Source organism: Podarcis filfolensis, assembly GCF_964270895.1.
Source record: "Podarcis filfolensis genome assembly, chromosome: 1".
NCBI lineage: Eukaryota > Metazoa > Chordata > Lepidosauria > Squamata > Lacertidae > Podarcis > Podarcis filfolensis.
In genome coordinates this window covers 128,594,843-128,606,544 of record NC_139604.1, presented here as the reverse complement: position 1 = coordinate 128,606,544, position 11,702 = coordinate 128,594,843, and positions in this window count along the sequence as shown.

Here is an 11,702-nt window from a genome sequence, read left to right as displayed (position 1 = left end):
TGGGCAATTGATTTCGGTTACAACATAGAATATGATAAATGGGTAAAGCTGTGGAACAAAGGGATGAAGTTTACGGCATGCTCCACTTTAAGGGAAAACCTTGAAAAAAATGATGTACCGGTGGTATATCACCCCGGTCAAATTGGTGAAAATGTACAAAACGGGAAACAAAGCCTGTTGGAAATGTAAACTTAAGGACAGGGATCTATTTCCTATGTGGTGGGTATGTGATGAAATGAAAAGATTTTGGGAGCTAATATATAATGAATTAAAGAAACTTTTTAGATATACCTTCCCCCCAAAAACGGAGGCGTTCTTATTAGGAATAATAGGAGACGAAATAAAAAAGGAGGATCAAAAGTTATTTCAATACGCTATGGTGGCAGCTAGGGTTCTTGTAGCCCAAAAATGGAAGTCATCAGAGATCCCAACAGTTATGGAATGGCAGGCAAAAATTTTTGAATACACAGAATTAGCGAAAATGACATATAAAATTCGACACCAAAAAGGGGCAAAGTTTATAGAAGAATGGGGCAAATTTGTAACATATATATAAAATGTATAGCAGGATTAACATAAATCTTGTGACATATACAAAAAAGAAACTGTATGAGAAGATGTATATTAAGAAAACCGCAACTGGGAAGGAAGGAAGTCGAGGCGTGATTTAACGCAATGTTAATAAGATGATATTAAGAATGAATGTAAAGATGGTTTTATTTTGCTTTTTTGTTTTCGTTTTTTCGTTTTTTGGAAAACGTTAATAAAAAGCATTATGGGGTTTTTTTTTAAAAAAAACTTTGGCTCATGTTAAAGAAGAGCATTGTGGGAGAGCCAAATGCTGTAGAATCCTGGGAAAGTGTATCTGTTTCTTTAATTGCAGACTTTCTGTCTTTAAGAGTGTGAATAAGTTATCTTCATATCATAAGGACTGCTGCTGCTGCCCAGGAGGATTCCCCTGCATGAGTGCCTAAGGGCCCCACTCCTGTCACTCACCACCTGGCCCAGGGCGGGGCCTGACAGGCCTCAAAAGGACTGCTCTGCTGCCCAGGAGGACTCTCCTGTGTGAGTGCCTAAGGGCCCCGCTCCTGCCACTCAGCATCTGGCCCAGGGCAGGGCCTGACAGGCCTCAAAAGGACTGCTCTGCTGCCCAGGAGGACTCCCCTGCATGAGTGCCTAAGGGCCCCACTCCTGTCACTCACCACCTGGCCCAGGGCGGGGCCTGACAGGCCTCAAAAGGACTGCTCTGCTGCCCAGGAGGACTCCCCTGCGTGAGTGCCTAAGGGCCCCGCTCCTGCCACTCAGCGATGATCAAATTACTGTTATAGTGGCTGAATTTTTGAGTGCTGTCCATGAAGAAAGAATGGGCCATGATAGAGAGACTTAGTGGTTCTTAATGGTAGGTGATGTTGCTGTGTTGTATTATATTATCTATGTACATCGATTTATTTTTTGGAGTTAAGAATAGGACTGGGATAAATTGTGTTCGCTGAGCCCGTATTTTATACAGTCTGTATATGATGTTTGTTTGACAATGTGTGGTGTGCTATGCCTAATAAAGGATTTTGAATTGATAATTCCCTCGAGATTTTTTCCATCTTTGAAAACTGATCAGTTAAGGAAGGAGGTCACATTAACCCTGGCCCCCTCCAAGCGAGAGGGCCCCTGCCTGTGGTGAGACACCCGCCGGTTCCTCAGAGTGTGCACCAACCACAAGGTCCCCTTCCTCATCCACGCAGACACGCGCCCTTTGACACGATGCCAGTTCACGGCAGTCCTACATAAGGTCATGGCAGCCTGTGGCGGCAACCCCCAGGAATTCTCTGGCCACTCCTTGCGCACTGGTGCCACCACTTCAGTGGCAACCCAGGGCTGGGACCCCGCCCATATCAAGGAGCTGGGTCGTTAAGTGTTCCACGGCTAACGGGCTACATTCGTCCCCGCACGCTTTTACTTACTGTTGCCATTTAATTTTCTTGCAGGTGTGCCCAGCACAAAGGAGAAATTTCCCAGAATGGGCCAGTCCATCATTATGGCCCCAAGAACTAGCCGGATGGCTTATTGATGGGATGCTGGATGCTATGATCCTAATACATGACTGTGGCCTGATGGGAAGTCTTGCTCTCACGCTTCGCTCCTGCACATAATGCTGGACAAACCGTCCCAATACTAAGACATTCACTCACCACCTTAGAATGTTCAGTTCACATCGAGTTCAGGAAAACATTGTACTTTGACCCGTTCTTAATGCATAGTTGACCACATCTATTGGAACGTAATTGTTTAAGTCTTGCATTATCAATCATTAGTTATATTTTAATTAGGAGGTTTTCATGCCTGTCTAGTTCTGTGCTCCCTTTCCCAGCCCTTAATCTATCGGTGATTAATGCCTATATGCAACCTTTTGCTTTGTACTTGTGTTAACCAATCAGCAATAAGCACATGTGTGGCAATGCTGTAATATTCAATAAAAGGGACTCCCCGAGACTTGCTCGGGAGATGCCTCCCAGATGACACTCGCTACCTGTCTGTTGTTATTTCAACCCAACAGCTTATGAGTATCGAGACTTGCCGCAACAAATGCGGGAAGCATCTGTGGAGGACAGCGACTTGGAGCGTCCATCCTGTGACAGTCGCAGATCGGTGAAATGTCATTCGCCTAGCCCAGTCCGGGTCTACTCGCCAGTAAGAGCTTGGGAAACCCGTGGGCGGTGCAACAGTACAAGGAGGAGGAGGTCGAACCTCACCCCAAACCCTCGCGTGGATACGCAGAGGAGGAACTTCAGCGTCCGGATGGACAGGCGCCTCGTTATCGTTATGCTTTGAGGTATGATTACAGCCCAGAGCCACAAGGAGCAATTTCCAGACAGGCTCCTCCGGGACTTGCTTTGAGCAACCTTAACTGGCGGGCGTTTCCTAAGTACCAACCCCCCACCGATGTTTTGAGTTACTTAACTCTCTTTGAAATGACTTACCAGGATTGTAGGGATTCACAGGATGCTGTGTGAGTAAGTCTGCAGGCTTCAGTTTGCAACAGGCTGATGCAATACTCTCTGTGGAAGTGCTGGATGACTCAGCAGTAATGTGATTGGCTGTCACCGGTTTAAAAGTAAAGCCTGTCCAATAGTAATTGTGGTGGTGTAGATGAGTGTGGAGTCTTCTTTTGCCTCAAGGTGCAGCCAGGTACTCTGTCTGATTATATGAACTGCTTCTGTAGATATTTGTTTATATATTTAGCTCACAATAATAAATACTGCACTAAAGAACCTGGGACTCTGAGCATTCTGCTAAAGTGCCACGAGGAATTCGCGACAGGGATATGGGGGTGCCCTTAAAAATGTACATGCCTATTTTGCGCTCCTTAATTTGTGGGGAGCTAGCCGAGCTGATGGGCCATCTCCCTTTGTCCCAGGCAAATGACTATGAGCATTTTAAAAAATTGGTGACGCAAAGGCATGGGAAAGGGAAGAAGGAGAAGAAGAGGAGGCAGAAGAGGGAGAAGAGAGGGAAGAAGAGGAAGAGGACCTAAGTGACAAAACCACCCGAATTTGAACTCAGTTACAATTAAGGCTGATTTGAATATATAAAAAAATGACTTTGAAATTAATAACTTGGAATGTGAATGGTTTAAACGAGAAATCTAAGAGAAATAAAGTTGAGAATGTACTGAAGAAAAAAATCTCGACATAATTTGTTTACAAGAAACACACGTTGCAAAAAAAACACATTTTGAAAAATAAAAGGCTAGGGGCAGAATTTATTAATTCAGATGTGAATAAGAAAAGAGGAGTAGTGCTTTATGTCAAAGAGAAATGGGAGCCTAAATTAATTTGTAAAGATGAAGAGGGGAGAGTAATAGGGGTACAAATTAATTATCAAGGGGGGGAAAATTAATGTGGTTGCCATTTATGCGCCAAACACAAACAAGGCAGATTTTATAAGAAGTTAGAAGGAAGATTGACAGAAATAGAAGATCAGAAGATAATATTAATAGGAGATTACAATGGTGTGGCAACACCAGAATTGGATAGACTAACAAAAAAGAAGAAAGTTAACCAAGGGAAATTGCCAAGGTCCTTTTTTAATCTGGCAGAAAATTTGGATTTAATAGATGTTTGGAGACATAAACACCCAACCACAAAACAATTTACTTTCTTTTCGGAACCACACCAGAGTTGGGGGAGGATAGATCAAATTTGGATTTCAAGGCATCTAACTCCAAGAACACTGAAATGTGAAATACTGCCATGAACATTATCAGACCATAACCCCATAGTTTTGGAGATAAAAAGCAATGTGCAAAGTACATATAGATGGAGGATGAATGAAAACCTCTTTGAGAATTTAGAAGTAATTGAAAAAGCCAAGGAGACTCTGAAAGAATATCTTAAATGAAACTTAAATAAAGAAACAAATTTGGATATTGTTTGGGATGCAAGCAAAGCTGTCATGAGAGGTTATCTGACTCAACAAAATAACTATAGAAGATTATAAATAGAAGATTATAAATATAACCTTGGAGGGATGGTCAGGACAGGGAGAAAGATAATAATAACCAGATGCAGATAAATTAATAATCTCAGTACTTAAAACTTGGCAGAGGTAATAAAATAATAATAATAGAACGTAATGATAATAATAAGAAGATCCTAGGGACATAACACCGAAAGCGACCACCTCCCACTAATTTTAGCGCTCAATGGCCCATCATTTAACAAACCCACGGCTAACCTTTACTACACGCCCATCGTTAATCTGGGATCACTGGCCCCCAGAAGAATTAAATGGACCCCCATGCTCAATACAGAGCTAACTTATCTCCTCCATTCGGAAGACGTGAAGACCATCTACTCAGCCATTGTATCAGCTAATACCAGGGAAAAGGCCATGGACTCGTTCAACGAGTTATTAGCAAGACTAAAGACCTTCTTAACAACTGAGATACTTAATTCTGTTACAAAGCGGGCAAAGGATCAAGAGAGATGGTTTGATTTGGAGTGTAGACAAGCAAGGAAACGTCTGAGATCAACCTATCGGAATTACAGAAACACCAGAGCACCCTCGCTATTTATGGCTTACATCTATTTAAGATGAAACTACAAACAGCTATTAAAGGTAAAAAAACAAAAAGCTGAAAGATTGGCCTGGTGTAATTTAGTGAAGGCCTCGAATGAGAAAGACTCAACCTCCTTCTGGCGTACCATTATGGGCCTCCTGGGCCAGGAGCGGATTGGTCCCACATGTACTGTAGAACCCCAGGAGTGGATGAAATATTTTCAAACCCTCTTCTATGACGACAAAGCTCAGCACAATGATCCAAGTGCCTACTCCGAGAATTTACCATATTGGCCTCCAGTCTCCATAGAGGAGGTGGGGAAACTAATTGCCCAACTGAAAAACAACAAAGCCCCGGGCATAGACCACATTCCAGCAGAGCTCATGAAGAACAATATCAGTTGGTGGGCTCCTATAATGGCGTCAATATTTACATACATTGATTCAACAGGCATAATACCTGGTTGCTGGACAGAGGCAGTAATTATTCCAATCTATAAAAAGGGTCCTATGGCAGATCCAGCGAGCTATAGACCCATTAGCCTCCGTACTATCCCCAGCAAACTGTATGCCAAACATACAGCAAACTGTATGCTACCAACATTGACATTACTATTACTATTCTTGATAAAAAGCCTATATAATGACTCCAAGTTATATGTAAGAACCTCAGTAAATGGGCAACTAATTGGCCCTGTACCAGCCACCAAAGGAGTCAAGCAGGGCTGTATTTTAGCCCCGGCCTTATTCAACTATAGAAGAACATTGAGAGAAAAGAAAAAAGAAGAAATCCTAGCTCAACTGAAAGAATGTGAGAAGAAATTAACGATTAAACCCAAAGATGAACAAAACAAACAAGTAATAATAAGTTGCAAACTCAATTTTCGATATTAGTAAATCAAGAAGTGGAATGGAAAATTAAATTAATGAGTCAGAAATTTTTTGAATCAGCCAATAAAACAGGAAAACTTTTGGCATGGCAATTATGAAAAAGACAAAGTGTGATAAATAAAATAAAAGTAGGAGAACACCAAATAGAAGATCCGAAGGAAATAAAAGAAAACCTTTCAGAAATTTTATGAAGAACTATATAAGAAAGAGAACGAAGAGATAAGTAAAATAGGAGACTATTTAGAAGATTACAAAGGGAAACAAGTAACAGAGGAAGAAAGAGAACAACTGAATAAACCAATAACAAAAGAAGAGATTCAAAGTGCAATAAAAAAGATGAAAATAGGTAAAGCCCCAGGCCTGGACGGACTTTCAGCAAAATATTATAAAATCTTAGAGGACCAACTAAACCCTGTATTGTGTGATGTTATGAATAACATTTTGCAAGGAGGAAATATACCAAGAACATGGAAAGAAGCGCACATAACTTTGATTCCTAAACCAGAAGCTGACAGACTAAATACTAAAAATTATAGACCCATCTCATTGTTAAACAATGATTATAAAATTTTCACAGAAATTTTGGCAAACAGATTGAAAAGAAGTTTAAAAGATCTTATACACAAGGATCAAGCTGGGTTTCTCTCAGACAGACAGCTCAAAGACAATGTGAGACATATTGTAGATATTATAGAATATTTAGAAGTTAAAAACGAAATACCAGCTGCGTTAATATTTATTGATGCAGAAAAAGCGTTTGACAACGTATCATGGCAATTTTTGTTAAAAAGTATGGAGGCAATGGGGATAGAGGGCACATTTATGAAGGCTATAAGAGCTATATATTCTGACCAAACAGCTAAATTGATTGTAAATAACAATCTGACAAAGTCATTCGACATCACGAAAGGAACGAGACAGGGATGCCCTCTATCCCCCTTGCTGTTTATAATGGTGCTGGAGGTAATAGCAAACAGAATAAGAAAAACACCGGAGATACGTGGAGTCAAAATTGGTATTAAGGAGTTCAAACTGAAGGCCTATACGGACGATTTGGTATTATTGTTAGAGGAACCTCAAACTAGCGTTGGTAAAGTTTTGGAAGAATTAGAAGAATTTGGTAAATTATCAGGCTTCAAATTAAACAAAGTAAAGACTAAAATGATGGTTAAAAATATGGAAAGGAATATGAGAGAGCAATTAGAACAAAAGTACGCAATCAAAGTAGTGAAAAAAGTAAAATATTTAGGGATCTGGATAACAATGAAAAACATCAATTTAAGTAGTGACAATTACATTGCAACATGGAAAGAGATCAAAAGAGATTTGGATACATGGAATAGATTAAAGCTGTCTTGGACCGGGAGAATGACAGCAATTAAAATGAACATTCTCCCGAAAATGTTATTCCTCTTCCAAACGATCCCTGAAATTAGGGGATCTTATCAATTTAAGGACTGGCAAAAAACCCTCTCAAAATTCATTTGGCAAGGGAAGAGACAGAGGATCAAATTCCAGTTATTAACGGACCGGAAGGAAAGAGGTGGATTTTCCATACCAAATTTAAGACTATACTACGAAGCTTCCTGTTTATGTTGGATTAAGGAATGGATTATTTTAGAGAATACGGATTTACTGGACTTGGAAGGATTAAACAATAGATATGGTTGGCATGCCTATTTGTGGCATAACAAGGGGAAAGTCCATAAAGGTTTCTCGAATCATATTTTCAGAGGTGCCCTACATGAGGTGTGGGGAAAAAACAAAAGCCTCTTAGAAAGAAACACCCCTTGGTGGCTATCTCCGATAGATATTTTAACAACAACAAAACTGAATATGGAAGGAAAGAAGATAACATATGAAGATATATTAGTAAACACAGAGAGAGGATGGAAAATTAAAACATGAAGAATTAAAAGATGGGCTGACAGGGTGGCTACAGTATCACCAGGCAAATGGTTTCTGGAATGAGGATAAAAAACTAGGAATTAGCGATAAAAAAATCTAAATATCAAATAGAAATTTTAGAAGGAAAAACAAAACTGTTATCGAAAATGTACAATTTTCTATTAGAATGGGATACTAAAGATGAGTTAATAAAGGAAGTGATGGTAAAGTGGGCAATCGATTTCGGTTACAACATAGAGTATGATAAATGGGTAAAGCTGTGGAATAGAGGGATGAAATTCACGGCATGTTCAACTTTAAGGGAAAACCTGGAAAAAATGATGTACCGGTGGTATATTACCCTGGTCAAATTAGCGAAAATGTACAAAACGGGTAACAAAGCTTGTTGGAAATGTAAGTGTAAGGATGGGGATCTCTACCACATGTGGTGGGTATGTGATGAAATGAAAAAATTCTGGGAGCTAATATATAATGAATTAAAGAAACTTTTTAGATATACCTTCCCAAAAAAGCCGGAGGCATTTTTATTAGGAATAATAGGTGATGAAATAAAAAAGGAGGATCAAAAGTTATTTCAATATGCAACGGTGGCAACTAGGGTTCTTGTAGCCCAAAAATGGAAGTTATCAGAGATCCCTACAGTTATGGAATGGCAGGCAAAATTATTTGAATATACGGAATTAGCAAAAATTACATATGAAATCCGACACCAAAAAGGGGCAAAGTTTATAGAAGATTGGAGTAAATTTGTAACGTATATAGAATGTAATTGTAGAAGTTTAAGAACTACAGCAGGACTAATATAAATCTTGCGACGTGTACAGAAACGTAAAAGAAACTGTAAGAGAAGAGGTACTTCAAGAAAACCGCAACTGGGAAGGAAGGAAATCGAGGCGTGACTCAGCGCAATGTAAATAAGACGATATTAAGATTGATTGTAAAGATTGTTTTATTTTGTTTTTTGTTTTTTGTTTATTGAAAAATGTCAATAAAAAGCATTAAAAAAGAAGAAGGCATGGGCTTCATGCTGAAAATTATAGGTGGGCCTTCCAGAAGGGGGATAAGTCCAACCCCTTAGACAGTCTTTCTGTGTCTTCCGCGAAAATGGCTCAAAATTTTGACTTGTGGCTTTCAGCTGAAGGCGTTGATACTTTTGAAGGACTAAGGCAATTGATGTTAAAATAACAGTTTATGCGCCAATTGCCTCCTGAGATTGCGAGCCTGGTCGCTGATCAACACCCCGCTACTTTGGACCAAGTGACCGAATTTGCAGAGTCATTTAAACTGAACCGGTCCCATTTGGCGAATAGAGGACCGTCGGGAGGGAATAGAGCGGCAGCGGCAGCTCCAGCCAGGAGATCTGATCCTCCCGCCAAAGACCAAAGTAAAGTCCCTCCCATGCCTGCAAAAGACTCCTTTGTAGCGGGAGGGGATCGTTCTAAACTTGCTCTTAGTTCGGGACTGTTTCTATTGTAAAAAAACCTGGCCATGTGAAGGCAGCTTCCCCTCAATTGAGTGATAAAAAGCCTCCAGCTCTGACATCAACCGCTGAGGTGCGCATGATCCAGCAACCGGCGGAAGATTGGGAGGCGGAGCAGCAAAGTTCAGGAGCTGGAAAAAACCCGGATCCGGATGGAAAGGGTGGGGCAGCACCTGACGCTTTAGTTCCTAAGACTGCAAGTGCCGTTACAGTGGGGCCTGTGAGTACAGCAGCAGGACCAAGGGTGCCACTTGTTAATTGGGCTAATCTGGAATTTTCAGCACCCATTGAAATAAAGTTATTGTGAACTCTTATCGAGATACAGGGTCTGGTATCACCAGTGTATCCAGAGATTTGGTTTTGCCCATACAGATGCAGCCTAAACCCTCGAAGATCAGCCCGTATGATTTTCCAGCCTACCGCCATCGTCCCTATTTCCTATAAAGGTTATACTGGAAAGGAGCTGCTCTCCCTGTGCAAAGGTCAGAGGGGGCAGGGTTTCTGTTGAGGCAAGTGATTAGCTGTGGGAGGAGCTTATCAGAGCTTGCAGGGCAGCGGCGCGCACAGTTTGATCCATCTTTTAGATTTAGGGGAGCTAGTCTCAAACGTTTGTTGGGGGAGACCTAGGTTTTTTTGGGGGGGGGAGTTATTTGTCCTGTCTTCACGCTTTTTATGATGGAGGACCGCTATAGCCACCCCCAACGCCACGTTCTCAAGATGGAGGGGGAGGGAACAGCTGCAGTCGCCTGCAGTTCCTGCACAATGTTTGCCATCTTGCCAAAGGTTGCACGCAGCTTTACCTGCAGCAATTGCATGTTTATTGCCCTCTTAGAAGACAAAGTCCAGCAACAGGAGGAACGTGTAGCTACGCTCCAAAGAATTAGAGAGCTGGAGCTCTTCTTGGAAGCAACAGAGCACACTGTCTCCACCAAGGAGGAGACAGGGGACTCCCCTGAGAAGGAGGCTAGTTCACCAACACAGGAGCCAGATATATGGAGAAACGTGACTCAAAGAAGTAGGAGGCCAGGGTTCGCTCTGATTGTTTAGAAATACACAATCGCTTTGAGGTCCTCTCCCCTAGCATGGAAGACGAAGAGCAGACTCCATTTGAGGATCTCTCCCTCATTACAGTCGATCAGGTATATGAAGACGAGCAGCAAAGTCAGTCCTCAGGGAATGTGCAGGCGACCTTGGAACGGACAGCTCACGGAAGAACCCCGACCCATGGGCAGTAATACTAAAAGGAAAGGGAGTTCATGATGGCTGGGAGTTTGTTAAGAGGGAGATAGTAAAAGCACAACTTCAGGCAATACCAATGAGACGGAAACATGAAAGGTGCCTAAAGAAGCCAGGATGGGTATCTAAAGAACTTTTAACTGAGTTAAGATTAAAAAAGGATGTGTACAAAAAATGGAAAAGGGGGGAAACCAGCAAAGAGGAATTCAAACAAATAGCCAGCACGTGTAGACACAAAGTCAGAAAAGCTAAAGCACAGAATGAACTCAGGCTTGCTAGAGAGGTTAAAAGCAACAAAAAAGGCTTTTATGGGTATGTTCGTAGCAAAAGGAAGAACAAAGAAACAGTGGGGTCACTCAGAGGAGAAGATGGTGAAATGCCAACAGGGGACACAGAAAAGGCTGAACTCCTCAATGCCTTCTTTGCCTCAGTCTTCTCCGATAAAGAAAACCATGCCCGACCTGAAGAATTTGGAGCAAATGATTCAGCAGAGGAAACACAGCCCAGAATAACTAAGGAGATAGTACAAGAATACTTGGCTAGTCTAGATGTATTCGAGTCTCCAGGGCCAGATGAACTGCATCCAAAAGTATTAAAAGAACTGGCAGAAGTGATCTCAGAACCACTGGCAGTCATCTTTGAGAATTCCTGGAGAACAGGCGAAGTCCCGGCAGACTGGAGGAGGGCAAATGTTGTCCCTATTTTCAAAAAGGGGGAAAGAGAGGACCCAAATAATTACCGCCCAGTCAGTCTGACATCAATACCAGGGAAGATTCTGGAGCAGATCATTAAGCAAACAGTCTGTGAGCACCTAGAAAGGAATGCTGTGATCACAAATAGTCAGCATGGATTTCTGAAAAATAAGTCATGTCAGACTAACCTGATCTCGTTTTTTGACAGAATTACAAGCCTGGTAGATGAAGGGAACACAGTGGATGTAGCCTACCTTGATTTCAGCAAGGCATTTGACAAGGTGCCCCATGATATTCTTGTAAAGAAGCTGGTAAAATGTGGTCTTGACTATGCTACCACTTAGTGGATTTGTAACTGGCTGACTGACCGAACCCAAAGGGTGCTCATCAATGGTTCCTCTTCATCCTGGAGAAGAGTGACTAGTGGGGTGCCACAGGGT